Here is a 22,522-nt window from a genome sequence, read left to right as displayed (position 1 = left end):
TTGCAACAGCACTGAAGTATACGACTTGGATGTTTTGACTTTCCATGGACTTTACTATGTGACTGAAGTGAACCGTGCATCGCAATAAAGGCACAGACGTAGTGACCGCATCGTAACCTGCTTTGCGGTAGTACTCAAGAATTTAACTGGAACTGCCTTCATGGCCTTCCGTGTTGGCTAGATCGTGTCGCTGCCTAGTACCTTGATCAGCTCACAGGAACGTATAGTGATGACACACACACAACTGGTATATTTTTAGTGCCAACTTCAGGAATTGAGATCTTCGGCTAAAACAACATGGTTTTGAGAGCTTTTGAATAATCAATTTAATTAAATTAAATTAACTGCATCTATCTGAGAGTCGACTGTCATGGCTGTTCTTCAAATAACGAAGTAAAAGCAGAATTACGTCAACGGAAAGGGATATTGGTTCAGTACATTTTATAATATCGAAAATATATGAAAGAGCTGAAAAGAAACGCACAAATAACTGTTACAAATATGCCGAACTCTGGTTACCGTGGTATGATTAACTGCAGTTTCTCCGGACATCACCAGCGTCCCCCGCTAATCACCCCAAATGTAATAGTATCCGCGCCGAAATCGAATCATAGACGAAGCCTGTCATCCACAGCATCGCCACTGCACACACCGGACTACCAACGGAGTCTGAGCTCTTTGTCGCATTCGTGGACCTTGTTAATGAAACGGAGACAATACACGCAAAATGAGGAAGAAAAACGCAAGAAGAATAAAAAAGTATCCTTTCCTCCGATAGCAGTGTCGGCTTCCGTGCCCTTACCAGCTCCCAAACCAGCATGGCTCCACGTTGGCAAGATAGACCACAAACGACCCAACTCGATAACCCCGTTCTCAACGCTCGGCAAACCAACGTGCGGGGTGTTCTTTTCTAGAGAGACGGATAACAAGAAAACGCGCACTGGGATTCCGCCCAGCGACCTCGTTAAATGGAGATATTTCAACGAAGTGTCATATTAACTATATTATTTAAGGCATTATATTTTTCTCTAAGATTGGAGTAGGACTGATTGTACGAAAATCAGCAAGTTGCTAGTGACCACATGAAAATGTTAAGAACTGTAGTTGCGCCCTCTATCGACGAAGCGTTTCTATGACGTAAATGGTTGACAAGAAGGCCATTCAAGTCGTTAGCATACTTTGATCTATTGTCGTCCGTCAATAAAGATTGTGTTTATTCTACAAAATGAACGACTACACAACCAAAGACAGTTGTCGATTTGAACGACAATACCTTCACCATATACGTCATTTTGACGTCACAAAAGCGTTCCGTCAATAGAGGGCGCGACATATAAGAATGGTGTATCATTGGTCTTGTGCCATACTATTACCAAATAAGGCAAGTTTCAAATCGTACAAGGTTCAATGTTTAAACATAAGTGCTCTACATTGGTAAGAATTATCGAATGGGACGTTTTGCTAAGCAAACGTAATAATAATACTAGGGTGAATATTATGGGATACATTTCCGATTCGGACATAATATACGAAGGAAATATGAGTCGATAAAAGCCATCGTATACGTATTTTCTAATGTTTTACATGATGTGGTCTTTATATTGATGAAAATATTTGCATAGTGTGTTCCTCGACAGAGGTAACAATAGACCCAAGTAGGGATTCCCTCATGAAGGCTCTAAAATTGTTACTATTGCAAAACAATTCAACCGACAACCAGTTTGGCGCTACTAGTTTCTGGCAGGATTTTATTGCATTCCATTTCTAACTGCAATATGCACAAAGACAGCAATTTCTCGAAATGCATACTAATTAGTAACTTGTTATTGGTGAAAATTTTAAAAACATTATGCGCAATTTTGAGCAATAGTAAAGTGAAATATCAACGTAAATTGATATAATCACGTTAAAGAAAACAACTCTTACTTACTTTCAAGACTTTGTTGGACTCTGACTCAAAAACAATTTTACATCAGTTTTTCGATTATATTTAATCAGCTCGTAACGACGTGGATAGAGTCAGCCAGTTTAGAACTACATCGGAAAACATTTTGGCACAATTGTACTGAAAAGACGATTTGTTCATCGCTCATGAATATTAATTTATGCAAATGAAAAGATTTTTTCACCCAATCATGTCATTCTACCTTAGTCGACCTTTGGCCACGTTTTTGCCCCTCAAATGGTGTTAAATTCTCCATCAGCATTCCATTGTTCCAAACACCATGGACGCGATGACAGCCGCAGAGAATGGAGCATTACTCGAGGGACAAAAACAAGTCTCGTGGCTCTCTCGCTCACAACGAGATCTCGTCGGCCATTTATGTTTAAGGTCTATTGTTCTCAGTGTTACGTATAACACATGTTATACGATGCTCAAGTTTGTCCCGCCTTCGGATTCGGATTCCGATCAGAATTAATTTTGAGTGCGGGTTTGAGTGACTGAAACTGAAGAACTATCTCACTCTTTTTATTTCACCAACTTTATTAAATACAGTATTTCTAATATCATCATCATCACTTGTTTTACAGGTGTCATCAATTTAAATCATTGTGATTTGCTATTCTCCATTGTAAAAGGCAATATAGCTTATCGGTAAACAGACGTATTCCTTTCTTAAGATGAAATACTAAAAAAAAAACTAAAAATACCTAATTACTAACTCAATCAGCCTTGAGTGAATATGGCACTACTACCAGTTACCAATGAACCCGAAATGTATCTGAATCGGAATCCGAAACTCGTACTAACATCCGTGACATGACACGTTGTTTGCAATAAATGAGTATTCACACGATATAAACACACCGTAACTGTATGACTACCCCTCACACCTACACTCATCTTGGTGATCATGACGTGAAGTATTGATTTTGGCCGAGGCGTAGCCGAGGTTATCAAATCTGAGTATTGACTCGACGCTATTGAATTGATAGACAATACAAATGCTATTTGTTTAAAGCGTGGTGGTCGTCGCGCAGCGCGTGTTCAAATTTCATGTAAATAAACAATGTATTTTACACGCGTTGTATACGTCGCTATGAGTCCCATATCGAACAGGGCGCGGCGAGACGACTACCGCCCTTTAACATTACAAATCCCTTCTAATTCGATACTTAATTTGAATATGAAACCACGGTGATCATGCTATAGATTTGTATGTGACATTTTTGGCGAAAACCATCACATTTCAAAATGGCGGACTGACGTACAATTAGAGAGAATACCTAGCTCTGTAAACTTGTAATATTTTGCCTGAACTAGTGTGGTTGTATGGTTGATTCAAATTTATTTTATATTTTCAACTGCTATTTTAGTTTAAAGAATAGACAAACTTTTTCTTTTTGAATTTAGAATACTCGACTCATTGGTTCTAAGCGTAAAATTGCCCGCTTTTCGAATGTGTACATTCTAGTGTCTAGAAGAAGTCTATTTGTATTGCGATAGAGCTTGTTAACAGTGCACGGTGATGTAGACCCGGATGTAAAAACGAGCGTCGCAGTAAACGGCGGGCATCAATATTGTGGAATATCAGTTCCCATGTATTTCATGTGTTTTGTTGGATGTAATAAATAGTATTCAATATACAGTTGTTGACACTGTTTTCTCAGCAGCTCACCTCGAATTGTTTTCAATGTATTTCAAACCAAACGATCATTCTGAATCTGTTTCCAGTGCCATTGTGATGAATGTGATTTACCCATACTGCATTGCGACCACGACGATCAAAATTATAGTAGCTTTAGTGAGATCTTAATTCTGGGGAAAGGTCAATTTGTGTATGAGTTGAGCAACATACCCCATTCACGATCGCCCCCCCCCCCCCGTGACGTTAATATAGCTTTCAAGCCCGCTTTCAGGTTTTCAGGTACCCAACCCAAACCGCAATCCCCCAATGATCATCATTACCAATTATGCCTCTAAATGAGGACAATACCTGGCAGTGTTGTTGTTTTTTTCTGGCAATCTTCGGTTACTACGGGGTGTTATCTAATACGCCAAGCGGAACGACATAACTCTAATCAAACCTTCTAAAATGTCAAACAGTTTACCAACATTACATCATGCGTAACTAATACATGTCTATGGTTTCGATAAAGAGGGGATACTTCATCGTGAAACTCGTAAGGGATTGTCCATTTGAAATCATGGGGTGGCTGCAAGATTCGTTTAAAAAAAGCTAGACACCGATAGAAGAAAAGCTGCATGCAAAGTGCTGCAAGAACAAAATGATGACACATTCAAAAAAATATAAAAATGTACATATACACTGCGAAAAAATCACTGCTCACTTTCTTCTAGCTAGCCTCATCCTTGATTTCAAATGGTTAGATCCTGACCGTTAGTGCGTTCATTTCTAGTGAGTCCGAGTCAGGTTTTTACATACACATACAGGTACAAGAAGCATGCGGTCCAAAGCCGGAGTTGGTTGACCGGTGCTGTATAGACTCATGGTTGCCCTTACCACGAACACGTTTTCAGTAACAGTGTTTGCGTCAGTGCAATTACCATGGTAACCACACGCTTCGTGATTGCGTACGGATTTCCGACATACGTCACATTAGTGAAAGAGTCACGATCCTTGAAATTCTAAAAATATAACTGAATTAAAGTATTAATGAAATAAAACGATTATGTTGGTTTTTCCGATATAATTAGTCATTCCAGAGGAAACACTGCGGGTATTGGACGTTTAGGTCATAGTAAAACATTCTGAATGTTGCCTCTCGCTACAGGCTCGTGATCACAACTGCAGTGTAAGTTGTCCAATGCTGTTCAACTAACATATCATGTGGAACTTCAACCGCGCTGTGACGTCACATGCTACTCGTTAATCTCGAAAAACTGCGGGGTGATCTCACGTGACTATGTCGTATCATACGTGACCATGATATCCATATTCGCGAGTGTTTCGCAAAATCGTAGTACACGAAATTACCCCCTCGCCCTCCCATAAATCAATGATTTAAACTAAAACATGTCGTGGTTGGTCGCGTCAACGTGACGTTGGGCTGACGGTCATATCGCGTCATCGTGACGTTGGACTGACAGGGCAACTTAACAAAGTTACGAATATAAGCGGCGATAGAGACCAAGAAGTTTGAAGTCCATCAGCATAATAAACAAGTTGGATTCTTTTGAAATAACGAAGAGGCAGAAAAATAATATTTTAAGATATCGGATATTATTTTTCATCATATAAAATAGGCTAGAAGTTTGCTTCTCGTTTAAAGCGGGAGGGTCGTCACCTGCGCACGCGAGTCCCAAGCGACGATAAAAACACGCAGTAAAACGCAAAGGCTCATGGGTAGACGCTTGTTTGTAAACAATGACACGCTATTGCCATCTGACGCATGCGCGGGTGACGACTCCCCCGCTTTAAACTTGATGAACTCATGGTTGCAAATTGCAGTGGAAGAAAAGGTTCAGAGCCGTAACCCTATATCTAGAACTGTTTAGGCTCTTCTCGAAATAAATACATAGTTTTCATTTTTTTGTCAATTTAGTCTAATTTCATATTCAATTCTGGAAGTTGGCATGGTGGTTTGTCTAATTCGGTGTAGTAATGTTTCCCGGGTTTCTGGATCACCTGGTCATCTTTCCGAGGACGTTTATCCACCATCTTATCAATGTCATCATTACTGTTCTTATAGCAATTAGTGAATAATTTCACATTACTGATGGTGACGGTAATCGGACACATCGAGGTTCTAGTAAACGTGCGAGGCCTACAGGTTTTAATTATTGTTTACTATAACCGTGACCCCAAGCAGGCTGTTAGCGTCTGAGTAGATAGACTTTAACGTAATGATACTGCAATTTTTTTTATTTTTTTTGCAGTCCAATCGCAGGTAGCCTGACGAGGTCGCGTGAGTAGCGCCCTCCGCCGTGCTCCAAACCCAACACACAGTGAGGGCTGATGCCGGTCGGCCGGCGAGGGCCTACTCACGCCTACAGGTCAGGCTAAATCGCAGGTTGTGTGTTGTCACAGAGTACAGTGTTACGTAACTTCTTTTGTATAAAAAGAAAGAGACCAATAGAATTGTAGAAATCGCACCTGATTCACGTACATACCATAGTGAACTACCTGCTTGGCTCATTTAATGTGGACATACATTGTTACAGCTCGACTTGAGTCACGTGGGAATTACCGAGCTGACTGTTAAATAAATTACTTAAAAGAATGTACCGAACTAATTTTTATTAAAAGTCGTTGTGAATAAATTGTTTAATACTGTGCAATGCACATGTGAGGGAAAAAATGCATATTTTAAAAATAAACGTACCGATTGTGGATACATGGGACTATATTGGGGGAGGGGGGTAAATGTGCCCTGCTCAATTTCATTGAGGCTTTTTGAAGCTTGAGACAATAAAATAATCTGTCGGAAACTATAGTTTTTAGAAAATAAAAAGGGAGGGAGCATGGACTTACTTGTAAAATGCTAACGGTGATGTGTGAAAAGGTCTCATCATATCTCACTGTTGTGTTTCATATGGTAAAAAGCAAATTAGCATAATTTATGTCATGGTCACTTATAGTTATCACGAATTACTCGGGTACTAGTATTCTGAAGAATAATATTTATTTTTCATGAAATAGTGATATCCATAATTTCTAAAATTTTAGCAGTTTTTCAGGTAGTATTTTGGCTAAATAAAATGATTTGGTGAAAAAATTTTGGTAATTTACACAATGATGTCCATATTAAACATTACAGGCTGTTTTATTAACGTGATTTACAACAACAACGTTAACTAGTATTCGCGACTGTTATTTTTACTGTGTTACCGTTACTAATTATATATGATGCTGCAATAAAAGATTAATTAATTATCAATTAACTAGTTCAGTAATTATCATGATCCGCGTTAGATTCGAAACTTGGCAAGTGCTGTGATCAGTCTAGAGGCTTCGCCGTAAGTTGACAAGCCCTTGTGGACCTTCTCGCTAAACCGGGCCACATAAATATGGTCCGTGTACTGAGTTTCTTCTTTGTTTACACTGTACGCAATGTACCATAAATCCCCAGGGTGTCTCTTACACAGGTACCCACCGACCCGTTAAATTGACCAATTATCTATTATGTCAGAGGTCATCATCACACACGCGTGAGGGTGTGGTATACTTTTCCTTTTAATACTGGTCACCCATGGAACGGTTCAATAGTTTTCGATGGCGTTTGCCCATAGTGGTTTGTTCATGTCAGTCGACCGGAGTGTATAACGCCTCCACGCGAGACACAGCTTAACTTCTTTTGTTTTTAACTAAATGGCGTTGCTTGACCATTCACGACATGTAACATTAATCTTTATTTCATGAAAACCATGCGCGATTCTCAGAAAAACAAAATAAGGTCAAGATTGCATTTTTGTTTTTGTTTTGTAGCACAAATTTAGAGTACTGGTCCCGCTGGCACCTCGAAAATTGCAATTTTCAATCACGCACTCCGTAGTAAAAGCTTCATTGAATCGTTTGTATGCGCTTTTTTAGCAGGGCAACTGTAGGTATTTCTAGGTCCGATATCGTCATCCAAATGTCTGCTAGAGTGGCGGCTAGTATGAATTAATATTTAGAAGAGAGTTTTGACTTACCCGATACTTGGCAGTGTCACTCGAAACTCGCGGTATGGCGTAAACAGATCGGTCGAAAGATACGTCCGACTTACTTCAACGTCCTCCGCATCGGTAGACATCGCCGGTTCTTGGAGTACTCCAGACGGCATGATATAATGAAGTGATTAAACTTATCACTACATCCCCGTCGGTTTTCCACTCCCAGTACAATAATCAATGACAGTTGCGTATTTGACAGTAGCGGACGCCTCGGGGCCATAGAAGCGACAATGCTAAAGCAGCGCGTCAAAATAGAATTATGACGTCACAGGCGCAACACAGCGCGACGGCTCGAACGCGGGATTTGTTCAACGCGAGCGACTTTATCACTGGGAAGCGGGGGTGTATGACGATGCTGCCCGTCTGTTTTCGACAGCTAAGGCGTGACATTAATGCATGCATGCCAAATTATGTTTAGGCCAGTAAACCAGTGGCAGCGTACCATGGTGATACGCAACGCACCAGTTTGAGCGTACTCAACTGATCTCAACTGGCCTCAACTTTGTGAAGAATGAAAGTCCGCATTTCGGCAATTAAAAAAACAATGTGTCGATTCACTGTATTCAAACCGGGCATCTTTATTTCAAATTGCGATCGGTTAAAGAAAATGCTCTTCGTCCGATTCAAAGTTCGCCATTGGTGTGTAAACATGTCGTAATAAAAGGCTTGCCGACTAGAATATTATCAAGTTTTCGAATTCTCGTAGTCTCTTGCGTTATCTGTGTCCGCATACATATGCTGTGGAATACCAGTTGAATTATTAATTTCACGAACAGTTCGTGGATTAACACTATTTTTGCAAACTTTGCTTTAACTACACTCGACGTCTCATAGTTCACAGTTATAATGTTGAGATGGTATCAACATAACTACCCATTCATGGCCTATACTGTTGTCTGTGTAGTTATTTCTAACGCGCACTGTCCTGCAGTCGCCGGCCACGTGACTTGCAACAAACAGAGCCAACAATGAAACTTCCCATTGGTCGCGTTACACCACGTGACACGTGTTAACAAAAGTCACAGCCTTCAACGATTGTGTTGTAACAGTAATGTGATGATTATTGATTACTATTGACAAGTTGGCTGGTTGCAGGGAGAATGGGTTTATCCCGTTTTATTGTTCAAGTTGACACTAAACTCCACGACTATTCATACGCACTGCTAGCATTCAACGGTGTACTGTGTCGACACTACGCTGCGCTGAATAGCGACCTAAACTAGGGTGATTTACAGACCAGTCTACGAGGGTGCATTTAATAAGTCACCTGTTTTGAAAAGCGGTTATTTTCAGTGTCTAAAGTATTCACCGAGACTTAATATCACCGTTGAACACGACAAGATGCCCAACTCTGGGTACCAGTGCCTTATCAACAGTTCGTTCCGTGGTGCGCGGAAAGACGAGAAATTATGGTCAGAGAACAGTAATCTGTCGTGGGAGAGGTTCCTCGCCAACAAATATTCGCGACATATGAACACGAAGACCGTCGAGTCCGACAACAGACAATTTCCGACGCCATCACCGCCGCAAGATCCGCCGAAGTTGTTCATGGCTCGAGTGGATCGTGGAGGAATCAAAGTTAATTCCATCGCACCCTTCGCTACCCTCGGCAAGCCGACGTGTGGATATTATTTCGCTCGCTCGATCGACCACAAGAAACGACAAACAGGAATACCGCCTTCTGATTTGGTGAAATATCGATATTTCATCAAATAGGCAGTGATTACTACCACCCAATCCGAATTACCGAAGACAACGACGACGACTATTTTAACCGAATTTTATAACAACTTGTACAATATATTTCTACCTGGATTGAGTGATATCGTTTTGAGTGTGCGATGTGTACTTACAACTACTTCGTGTTTCATTAGAACTTTTTAATGGCGTGTTTCACGCATCAACTTTTAATACCGCAGTTGTGTGGCAGTTTAGTCACCGTATCTGTTACTAAGCAACACCAGCGTTCAACTTTATCAAGACTTACCGGACTTTCGTAAATTCGGTTATATACAACGACGATTACAGAATAAAAACTCTTTAACATGGAACATTTCTCAGTGCGTGTTGTCATCACAGGAAAAAAGGTATCGCAACCATTGTTGCTAAGTACGCCTGACTGCCGCCATGTTTGAATTTAACTGCGCCCGTCCTATTTTAATACTCCGTCCATTGTGTCCGATTTGCAACAGGTTGTAAACATATTGACATTCAAAGACCCCAACTTTGTATTCTCGGCACGTACGTTTTAGCATATTTTGAAGTAGATTGTAGATTGATTTTATTCATCTGTGCAATTGTTTTAAAGTTATGAACTTTTAATACTGAATTTGAAAACCCGTCAAAGTAGTTTCTCTTCAAGAAAGCAAGAATCGGAGATTATATTTTTTTATAATGTTATATGCAAAATAATATGAATACCACAGTGTAAAAAAAATCTCTATTTGTCGATTATAGTTACGTCTAGGCGAAACAAACTCATGTTTAACACGACCACCAGCAATGGGACTTGTTACCATGCGCCATTGTCTGATCGTTCAGCTTGAATAGTTTTTGAAATTCAAACTTTCCATTTCATTGTACACATGTAGTAGCGACTGAGAAAATATAACTGAAATCGTACACTTTCTGGTCTTTTGTTAGAGTTAAATGTGTATTTTTTGAAGAGAAACACTGTATTTTGACGGGGCACTGATAACGCGATGGTGCTGAACTTTGATGTAAGCACTGTGTTGTGCTGTTATCACATATTCGCCTCTCGTTTACGGTGCTTAGCAAATCCACTAACTTTACTCTGTCGCTGTCTGGACCTTTACACATCAGAATTCAATATTACACATCTCTAATTATTGGAAGTTTACCCAAGGATCAATGAAAGGTTGACTGACGGGCACACTTCGGGTTAGGGGGTTATCGATGGTTGTTCGGGGAAACAAACGAGCGTGCCAGGTTCCTGCAGTGGGCCAGGCTAAGGTACACTAAAAACGACATCGGTGTGTGTAGGTTCAGTAGTGGTAGGGTTGGTTTCTTTTGCCGTTTCGTCGTCTTTAGTTTACTTTGTTTAATACAATCTTTAAAGATAAGTGTATTTACTAAACGATGCGATATGTGGGCATTGTACATAGGAATTCGTCCGTCAACAAATATTTACACTTTTCAGTGTCGTTTGGCCAACAAATGTTTTTATTTCTAATAAGTTTGAACTGTGTGATGTTTGCAACGAATGTTCACGACATTCTGATCAAAATTTACTGATTTTCACGTACACTATTATGTTGTATATATTAGTAGCTCCAATCTGTTTTGATATCGTTTTCATTTTTCGTACATATCGTTACTGTATAATTTCCCGCGAGAAAAGCTCGCTATCTTTTGACCTCGTTCCCAGCTTGTTATTTTTTTTCAACTTGTAAATACGAAATATTAATTAAAGCACCACATACATATGCTGTGTGATCGAATTTCATGTAAATAAACATTGTATTTTACACTGTATAGCAGTGCATTGCATGGGACCCACATCAAACGTGGCGGACGAATATGGTGAACGTGACGAGAGGTCGTCATGTGGACCAGAGCTCAAAAGGTAAATTATATTGCGAACGCCGAACACAATAAATATCCTGCATATAACACTCGTGTGTAGTTCGTTAACCCCGCCGTTGAACCTTTTGACCCCCACATGCACCCATCCCTGTGGTATTATTATATCTGTCGCCTCCAGGGACCCGTAAAACACAACTTTCGTCAACAGCGAATTGTGATCCGCCTTTGCCTCACACAAAGTTTGACGTTTCACCGATTTCTTGAGCATCTCCATTTAACGGTCAATTAACGTTACTAGTCCTCTTGAGTTCGATGAGATAGCCTGGGTATCCATGGTAATAAATAATTAAATTGCGTTTTTTTAAGTATTTGTTTATTTCAACAAGTTCAATTATTTGACAAGAGTTTTTTTTTGGTCAACATTGAAATGCATGTATGGATGTTGCCCCGTCGACGTCAACAACCATTGAACGCCGAATGACATAGATCGATGATGAGTGAAAACTGAAAACACAACACTCTAAGTGTTGTCCTTACTGCGACATTAACGTTCACCATGGATACCAAATAATAAGTACCGTGACGAATTAAAAAAAAACACATTAAAGTTATTGAAACAGAAGTACCGTATAAGGCGTATTCTTATCGAAGCTGACCCATAAAGTCCACCGTATACATATGCACTGGGAGTTACTGGTTACTTTATGGCTCAGCCTGATGGCGAATGAAGCGCGGGTCAAAGGTCATGTTAATTTTTTTGAACCAACACATAACCCAAAATAACTTTTCTTTTCCAATGATCAATAAATAACACACTACGTGCAAATGTGTTTCAGTTCCATGATGGCGCGAGACTACTATGGCTGCATTACGTCATACAACAATTGTTGGTCACTATGGATACATAAATTGTCTTATACCGTAACCAGGTAGAGTTAAAGGGGTTCCGTAAAATGTGTACACGCAGAGAGAAAAAGGGTGGATCTATCTGTATCTATGGCAACAAGTCTATCATTACAAATATACCTCAGACGTGAATGGCCGTCGAGATCTCGTTTAAAGCGAGAGAATCACGTGATTGTTTTGTATCATAGGCATTCGATTTATGCGATTTTTGTGCGAAAAGTAGTTCGGCGATTATACCTTGTTATCTGGATAACAGCATAATAAAGCCACTTAGTAAAAAGTCAAAGAAATTTGATAGCGAGGCGTTTTTGTCGGTATTTATGAAATTTACCCCGCGGTGCACAGACCATCAAATGAACGACCGCTTCTTCCGATTTTTCACGAATATGGGGTATAATGTTCAACATTTTTTATTCACACGTATGCTGTGTTTAATATACAAATAAATAAATATTTTTGGGCTAGTAATTCGTAACGGTACACAGAACTTTTTCAGGGTAAGTTTGTTTAAACATGTACATGCATTGGTGGTGTATCGCCAAGCAGGCGATCAGTGTTCTGATTCTCACACCTGGCGGAAAAAATAATACTATGTTCAACAATTGTTTATTGTTTTTTCTGTTTTTGCTTTTATTACTGTTGTTTATAAAACACGTTTCGTTGATACGTTCTTCTCCATGGCAACAATAAATTTGGTCACATATTCGGAGGTGCTACCGTCGTTTTCCGACAGCTTTCCGTCTCGTGTGTTCATCATCAGCGGTCACCTAGACAACTAAAGTTAACATTGTGTGTTTTTTTTACCTTGCCGTGTATTTAGACCGGAGGCATTTCTGTTATTTCATGTGAGCAAAATGTTTGGGTGTAGATAGTCGTGAAAATTGACAAGTAAGTTGTAAAAGTTGGCTGGGAAATCGTAAAAGCTCGCTTAAAGGTCGTAAAAGTTGAAGAATCGTTGTCGTAAACGGTGCGCACAATTTTACCTTGAAACAGATTAAGGGACGACCATTTGAAATCAAGAGGGGTGATTTTTCGCGTACACATTTTTTTTCGATATAGCGTGTGTTTCAATACCACATTTTAAAGAATTCCATGCCTTTTATAAATAAATAGGCATGGAATTTACATACTAGCTGATTCTTCTACCCACCCTCATTTAGTTCAAGGTGTCTTGAATGTATTTCACCATTAAACGACAAGGATTTTCTATCTGAACTAGTGAGACAATTTCTGCTCACCGAGTTTTGCTTACTGAAATTTTGCTCAATCTTTACCTACCCCCTACATACAAAAGTTCAGTTTTGTGTTTAACAAATACACAATACCCCCCCTTCTTGCCTTTGTACTCGCGCCTCGTCGAACAGTGATGCACGACGTTCACAATGAATCATCAATATTCGCACCCTTCCGCTGTTTTTGTGTTAACGGTCCTAGATCATCGATCAATTGTTGAATTTTATTGTACTCATGTTCCTAAATCTGTAAACACTCGAACCGTCTTAGTGCACACTCCCATAGTGTGGCCGCGATCGTTATAAGTGGTTATCCGTTTGACACAATTGGAGAGGGAGTTCAGTTTTTTCATGGATCATAGACGAGGGTCTATGTTTTTTTGAAAATATTTCTTTTACGTTTAGTAATTCAAGTGTTTCACAATTTATCTAGTATATTATGCAGTTGTGTGTGTTTTTTCCCACTTTTCTTCCTTCAACTACAGCAAATTTGCTTCTACAAAATCACCCAACGCCCCAACTCGAAGTTTTAAGTCACGGAAGCCCTTAAAGTTGAAGTATTTGCTAAACTTAGTTGAAGTCTTTAACGTATGCAGTAAACTGGGCATTTAATCGAAATCGGTAGTTACGGCGTTCGAGAGTTGCGCATGTCGGAGATTGGAATTTACCTAAATTTGTGGCAGTGAATTATAACAACAATAATGAATTATCCCCAAAGCGTCAAATCGGACTCGGATTCTGAGAAGGTTCTGGGGACGAGATAGCAGGCTCGGCTTTGCCTCGCACAGTATCTTGCTATAAACCCTTCTCATCCAATAAGGCGCTATGGGTGTATATACACGTAAGACTCGATAGAAGCTTCACACGTGGTTATCGATGATTTCACACTCGTCTATTGGAACTAAAACACTGAGTTGGAGAAGCACACGAGGTTGACACGCTGATAACTGGTTGTTGTTGCTGCTATTAACGTGGAGGTGATGCATTACTTACAGTAAGCCATCCAAGTTTTAATTGCTATTCGGGTAATTGAAATTTTTCAAACACTAGGGAAAAATATTATCCCGTTATCAGAAAGATAATTAAAACGGCTGCTATTATATTTTGTATTATATATTAGTATTAAACTTCATCATGATGTCGAGAATGTTGTTTGAATGATACCGGGCCACCGGAGATGTCGCGACTGAACTGATTCAACAACTCTCATCGTTTTTATTGTTGCTAACTTCACTAAACCAATTGTCATGAATAAATAGTCTTCCATATATCAAGTTATGCGTTTTTTCATTCAAAAAAGTTGTTTGATCCAAAAACATTTCCTTTTTAGAATAAGAACGAAGGATAAGTTATTCTAATCTCCGTCGATTGAACACGTCAATTTCAAACTCCCGCAAACAGTGGGTGGTATCGCCGGTGAATAGAAAACGTATTTTGGAAGAGATTGACAAACTTGATCAGTTCGTACTAACTTAAGTTGTTATGTTTCTTATTTCTTAGATATGATTAAGTTGGCATATTGAGTGGTGCTTTTGGGAGAGTGTGGGATCCGAGTCGACCACCCGAAAACAGCTACACAGTGAGTACGCGCCAATATGGAACCAAGCGTTGGAAACAAAGTAATTATTAAATTGTGTATACTGAGTAACAATACAGTGTACTAGGCAACGTGAAACGCACACTAGGCATTTATTCAGACGCTGTAGGGACACACACTAACAACATAAAACATGAATTGTGGAGCCGAGACTTATTACCAACCTTCGGACCCCCTTTCAAGCTCCTATGAAGTGGAACAGATAGCACGTTTTACATGCATTGGGTAGGACGGACGTGTACGTCCCCCATCGCATATTAGGTTTGACATTCACGTGTCACGTGACACGATCGTGTACTGAAACTGAACCATTAATGTGTACAGTACAACCTGGGGTACATGTTGGACCCACAAAGTAACACGATAATGCAATGGTATTTATTCCCCGTCTACAAAAAGGGCTAGGCCATTGCTTTGAATTTATATGACGAATTCTCCGTTGCATGTTGCAAATTGTCGGGTTTCTCAAGTTCAACTTCTCAATTGAATATATTCGGGCACTGCAATTGGTAAGGTATAGTCTTTCACGTAATGTTCAGTTTTGAAAGCAATCTACATCCGAGATTTAAATCCGTGGTCTGCTTCATGATACAGTCCCAACAGCTGAAAATTATCCTAGAAAATCAACAAAAAACGTTTTTTGTTGTTGTTTTTTTAGCGTAACAAATTGTTATTTCCGGTGTTGGAACAACTTAACGTTTCCCAAGCTCAGTAGACAGATCGTTATAATGATATGGAACTGCTCGCCGTGCTCAAAGAATCGAGTCTGTATTAAAGAGGGGTGGGTTGTTTCGCAGTACGCTACTTTTAAACTTCAAGCTGCAATCATTGAACATGTCTGAGAACGTTCTCACTGTCATTTAAAGAAAGAACCAGGGTTTAATGTTACATAATCACACATAAAGAATATCGTTGCACAATTGGTGACTCATGTCTTAAAAAAGATCATTTTGTGCAAACTGTTTGTGTGTAAACACAGACAGTATACTATTAGTTTGATATTTTGCGTAAATTAGACCTGGTCATTGTGTATTATACAGTACGGGAATGGAATTTGTTACTCTTTCGTTTTAATCTGTATTACGAAATAAGACATTACTGTCCAATGCAGATGTGCACAGATCGTGCGGCTGGTCATGCTAAGCGTTTCTCATCTTGTTACTTCCGGTTAGGTATACGCCCAACTTTAGTAAAATTGCCAGTACGCCTTTCTTTTCTTGTATGGGCATCCGCACTTGTTTACATTTTGCGCACGTGTACAGAGACTAGCTGGCAAGAAGCGAAATAATAATTGTACGCTACAGTTGTTTTTAAAGCGAGGGGAGTCGTCACCTGCGCGTGCGTCAGATGGCCATAGCCTGTCATTATTTACAAACAAGCGTCTACCTTTGAGTTTTTAGCGTGTTTTGTTATCTTCGCATGTGACTCAATTCCCGCGCATGCGCAGGTGACGACCCTCCCGCTTTAATATTGAATAGTATGTTTACTCAAAGACAATAGAAAAGATGTCTTTGGTTTTATGGACAACATTGTTTTAGCACATCGGTTATCAGATTTCGCGTGCTTGTTGTAAACAAATGACGTCACAGTACGACGGCTAGACTGATGAATATGCACTGGACATCGCGGCTTATAATGTCATGTGACCTATCATATGACTTGACCCGTTATAGCACATCCTTCTCACATTGAATGCTCTAGAGGTCGTATTCTTGTTGATACGTCGCGTGGAAATTCCTATGCCTTCATTCATGCGTTGTAAATTCCGTATTGAGTTTGGAGATTGGAACCTCTATTGAAGTTCTTTTCAAAGTGTCCATGTATCGTCTGGGTCATTTATATGTCGTGGCCCCATCGTGTCTCTGTACAGCGGATATGCACATTCTTGAGAGAGATGTAGCGTCTATACCTTGTTGCTGGGACAATGCATCGCGTAAATCTCCATGGATACCTAGTCAACACCCGCGTGTGTAAAGTTGTAGTGCCTCTTTATAGAGATTATCGGTCTTAAACTGGATTGTAATCTTTCCATTGTCAACTTATTCCTTATTTGTGTCTGTTAAAATTACTCGTCAGCATGTCACAACTTTTGATTAAAATTATTAGGTAATGTAAAAATTGTATTTTTTAGTACAAAATGACGTCGGCTTTGGATTAGACCGGCAAAGTCGGGACTTCTTTTTTGTTTTACAAAAAAAAAAAAAATAATCAATTGTCAATTTATTTTTTTAGCGTGACCGCGAAAGAGCGTTAATTTTCGCGATCACGCTAAAAGGACTTAAAACTATTAGTTATTTCTTTTTGTAAAACAAAAAAGTTAGGTCCCGACTTTGCTAATCAAGCTTTGGATGTGCAAAATATCAAAAAAAAAACTCAGGAAACGTTTAGCGGTGAGAAACGGTTAAATGTGAGAAATGATGGTCCGAGACGCTTATCAGTACATGATATATAATCTGAGATTTGGGCAAGGATTTGAGGTACAAGTAAGACTGCACATGTTGTAGACATAATTTTTCATCCTTGTTAGGGTATTGTTAAAGCGGGGGAGTCGTCACCTGCGCATGCGTCAGATGGCCATAGCGTGTCATTGTTTACAAACAAACGTCTACCCATGAACCTTTGCGTTTTTAGCGTGTGCTGTTATCGTCGCTTGGGACTTAATTCCCGGCGTGCGCAGGTGACGACCCTAGCTCTTTGAATATATACATCTGTCGACTGATTGGCAGCGCCGGTAGCCAATCAGCGACTACATTTCAACTGATGATTTGTTGCATTAATGAGGGACAAGTCATGGTGGTCCTGGCCATAATTCTCAATTGCAAATTTAGAAGCAGCTGGCCTGAAAGTGTCAGTGTGTTATTGGGAGCCCTGATTGGGAGGGTGGGATTATTTTAATCAGCGAAGCCTTAAAGCAGATGTGGTCCTGACTTCTGACTGATCAGTGTCAACAACTGGGGGGAATATGTTGACCTTGTCCAGTACTTATAGTGGCTAATACCACGCGACAACGTGGAAAAGTTTCGAGGTACGCCCTCACAACACCCCATTCAGTCCCGAGGTATCCTGTACACATGCCAACCTTTCGTTTTCATAGTGTTTGTACTAAAAGCCGATGACGTAGCTACCTTCTATATATTGGTGGTTATTGTCGTTGTTGTGTGTATAACCGTGACAGGATTGGTATATAACCGTGACTGCCCCGACTGTGTTCGTGTATGACCGTGACTGTGTGATATGGCCGTGACTGCTCATTCAAGTTCAGATATTAAACAAAACACAGGACGTGCTGTCGTGTTACGAAAAAGAAACTCAAACTTCACGTATACATAACTTACTATATAATTATGTTTATCGCGATATACAGACCAGTCCTGACTTAGCCCAAATATTTTGTCTAACCATTCGGGCAAAGAAGCGAACTAAGAAACTCAGGCTACTTTTCGTAATACAATACTGGTGAACCCAGTGTACTAAGCTGCTTATTACTTTATGCGAACGCAGAAACCCGAAGGCTGAATAATCCACAATACTATTGAGTAAAAACGAACATAATGAAGAACAGCATTAGTATTGTCACAAGATCAGACTTTACATTCTATACGTGTAGAAATGAGTATTAGTATATTTGAAAATTGAAAATTGTGGGTTTCTATGAAAACATGATATTCTTAAAGAATGTTTGGTAAAGTAGTCATTGTCAGAAAATCTCCAAAAAAAAAAAAAAAATGATTTTCATTGACGGACGTTCGGAGATCAAAACAAGGATTGCAACGCTGTTAACAGCGTCTGTTACAACCACTTGCGTCACTGAAGCGCTTCGACGCTAGAACGCGCGACTTATTATTATGGCGTATCCAAAGGCGTTTCACTTAGATCCTAAGGCTTGACAAGAAAGATCAAGGTCACGATGATTACCCTAATTGTAATTGCAATAAGATTGTGTATATTCCAAACCATGTACTTAAAAGTATGCCAAACTTTGAACGAGAGTTGACAAAAATATTGGACATATTATTGACGAAAGTCCACTTCGAATCCATCAAGTTGAGATCAATCAGAGATCACATGGTAAACAGTGCAAATGGTCCTATTGACCGGACCGGACCCCTCCTCATTGTCGTTTATTTACAAAAAGGTGTTCAATTACCTGAAGTGGAAATTCATGTTCCAGAATCTTGACAAATTTGACTTGGTTTCTCCCTCTGTTAAATTGGTTCCACGCCTTTGACTCCTAATCCTACATCGTGAATAGGGCCGAGAGGTAACCGGGGGCATTCGGCGGGATATTTTAATTTCTATAGAGAGATCCCCTCAACTATTATCTTATTTTTTTCACTAGAACTCCTTCTGATAAGTCTGTAAAGCAGCAAGGAGATCATGATAGGTCAGAATTATAAGCTCTGTGTGAACCAACCGTGACGACTTGCATCTTGTCAGATGTTAACCCAACAAGAAAAAAACTTTCTCCAAGTATGAACAGATTAATTGCTATTTCATACGTTTTCGTGGAAACCCTTACTCGTGGCTATAATTGTCAGGTGTGAAAGCTGCTTGCAAGATAAAAACAAAAACATAAATGCCCCGGCCATTGAGGGCGATCTGAAATGTTGGTCAATATGCAATCGTACCAAGATGAACAGATGCAGGTACGTGAGCGTTTGGGCCCTGAAATCATGTTTTGCTTTTTAATATTTACACAGTGTTGATAAATAAAGTGATTTATCAATACATCAAAACACTATATTGTACAAGATTGTTTATGACAATTTTTACCGTTTTGGGTATTCAGTTGGTAAGGGGGTTCAAACTTAAGCTAGTGTTACATACACAAGTAGGATTAGAGCGGGAGGGTTGACGTCACCTGCGCACGCGCGGGAATTGATTCTCAAGCGACGATAGCACACACGCTAAAAACGCAAAGGCTCATGGGTGGACGCTTGTTTGTAAACAATGATACGCCGAGGCCATCTGACGCATGCGCAGATGACGACTCCCCCGCTTTAATGTCGTGGCTAACACCAGTGCACAAATGTTGTTATCAACAATCCCAGACGATCTTTAGTAGATAAACAAGACTCTAAGTGTGAAAGCTTCACAGGAAATAAATTTAAAACAAAACCCTCGGAGCTATTATCCATTGAACTTAACCTGACCAACTACGTAATGGAAGTTGGAAGATGACTAATTTGCATAATCGTTCACCCATAATAATTACTTACTAGTATAATAAAGTGTTCAAAAATCATAAACAGATCGACTAATGTTTTAACAAAATTATATTAACAGTAAATTAATAATAAATTAAAAACTGTGATCTGATCGTAAAGGTTTACTAATTGTACAGTGTATTAAAATGCATTTTTTTCTCTTTTTATGGTAATATGAGATTTTTAATGTCTTTATATACAAAAAAAAATAAAACAATATATTTCCAGGACTGTGAGTGCCGACAAAACTGTATCTGTATTTTAATTCGAATTACATAGGTTATAAACTAGACCCCCCCTCCAGATTTGATCATATTGTGAATCAGATTGACATTCATCAGCAGGGTTTTGAAAAATTAATAAATATACTACTTTAACCACTAGATGGCGCTGTATTGCACTAAAGTCATGTTTGAGCCATTGTGCACGACATTGCTCATACTACTTGGGGGAAAATAACAAATTTGAATACCATATATCACAGTTTATTTCATAGTTTACAAATGTATTTCAATTGTTCTTTGGTTAATTTAGAGCAAAATGTATTTTGTGAGTTAAGAATGCCAAGCGTTGATTACATATAGGGATACTATTCGTGGACAGTACATGTGATTTAGAGCATCCCATAAAAGCTGGAAATCAACCACAATGCCCCGGCCATACAATGGTGTGCAAAGAACGTTTTTCTTTTTTTTTTTCATCCGTTTTTTTAGTTAGAACGTAGGATCATGAACAGCGCCACCAAGAGCTGGTACGGAGAGAGACGTGTGGGGCCAATGGCGAATTTACAGTGCGCATATACAGGGCTCATACGACTAATTAGAACTCCATAGACAACAATGTTAACATACGAACAGATTGCTATATGAAAATGATAAAAATCATTTGTTTTTTATCCACGGCACATTAAAGGGAGAGGGTCTTCAAGATAAAAATCAACATGCCAGTAATCAACCACATAAAAAAACGCACATATTGGCCAGCTAAAACTTTGATAAACGAGACACACCTACTGTGGTGGGGACTACACAAATATAACATAAAAATACACACAGAATAAACCCGGGTGATAAACGCCCTCAAACGGCACTACCAAAAAAAATCAAAATATTTCATTGGTTCTTACAGGGCATTAACATTCGATGCGGTACGATTTAATTTTGGATTAGTTTTCAACAGAGCAAATACAAACGTATATCATGTAGTTTATAAATTCTCAAATGAAATGAAATATTGTACATGTAAAGGATTTTTTTCTTGTATTCGTTCTGTTGGGTGATTTGTTCTTTGATTCACTAATGCTTCAAATATTAAAGGAAACATCAATCCAAACAAAACATAATGACCCCTAACGAAAAAGCTCCACAAATGTAGGAGAATGCAATTTACAGTTTTTTTTTATCTCACTCTTCATTCTCTAGATATTCAATTTTATATCAGTATTATGTAGTCAGCCATCTTGACTCTCAAGCAAAGGATTATGGGTAAAGTATGATATCATAGAATCTGTTTCATCTGTAACCTGAGAAATACTGATGCCAATTAAAATTTTCAAATTTTCGCTGTGCATATTACTCATGCATATAATTATAGTAATGGAAATTAGAATATTACAAATACACATAAAGTGAAGATATTGCTAAAAACGTTAAAATAATAAAAATCCATATTTCAGTCGTTTTTCGTTTTTTGCGGTCAACATGTGTTATATCACCTATATAACCTACTCACGTTGGTAAATTGTATACAATATAAGAAAATTTGAGCATTTGGTGGAAAAACAAAAAAATTAATATTTTCAGTTCTGTTTCCATGACAATTATTTTATAAACATGGATGGTTCCAGTACATGTAAGCTACCAATTTCTGAACTTTCAGCCAATTTGAAGTTCAACTTTTGAAGTTATAGATGAAATCATTTTCTCAATTTCTGACAACATGCTATGATGTCATACTTTACCCATAATCCTTTGCTTGAAAATCAAGATGGCTGAGTACATAATACTGATGAAAAGTTGAATATCTAGATAATGAAAAGTGATATTAAACAAGCAGCCTCTCGGCTGAGATAGCTCTGCTGTTAGCAATAAACACTTCAATTTAAGAACAGAAGATATCATTAGAAAATGAACAATATCCTTAGTATCAATGCAATGGGACTCACTGTTTTCAACAAGAATTCAAAAATATCATTTTTCACCATAAATGATTCTGGTTTTTAACAAGAAGTCAAAAATATCACTTTTTACCAAAAATGACAAAAATATTCATCAAAATTAGAGAATTGAAGATATCATTACAAAATAAACAAATTTGAGAGTGGTCCACATGTAGTACCTATATATGTAATATCAAAGCAATTGGACTTGCGGTTTTTAACAAGAAGTTGAAAATATCACTTTTTACCAAAAATTAC

Source organism: Saccoglossus kowalevskii, chromosome 12, assembly GCF_978046115.1.
Source record: "Saccoglossus kowalevskii chromosome 12, keSacKowa6.1, whole genome shotgun sequence".
Taxonomy (NCBI): domain Eukaryota; kingdom Metazoa; phylum Hemichordata; class Enteropneusta; family Harrimaniidae; genus Saccoglossus; species Saccoglossus kowalevskii.
This window is presented reverse-complemented; position numbering follows the sequence as displayed.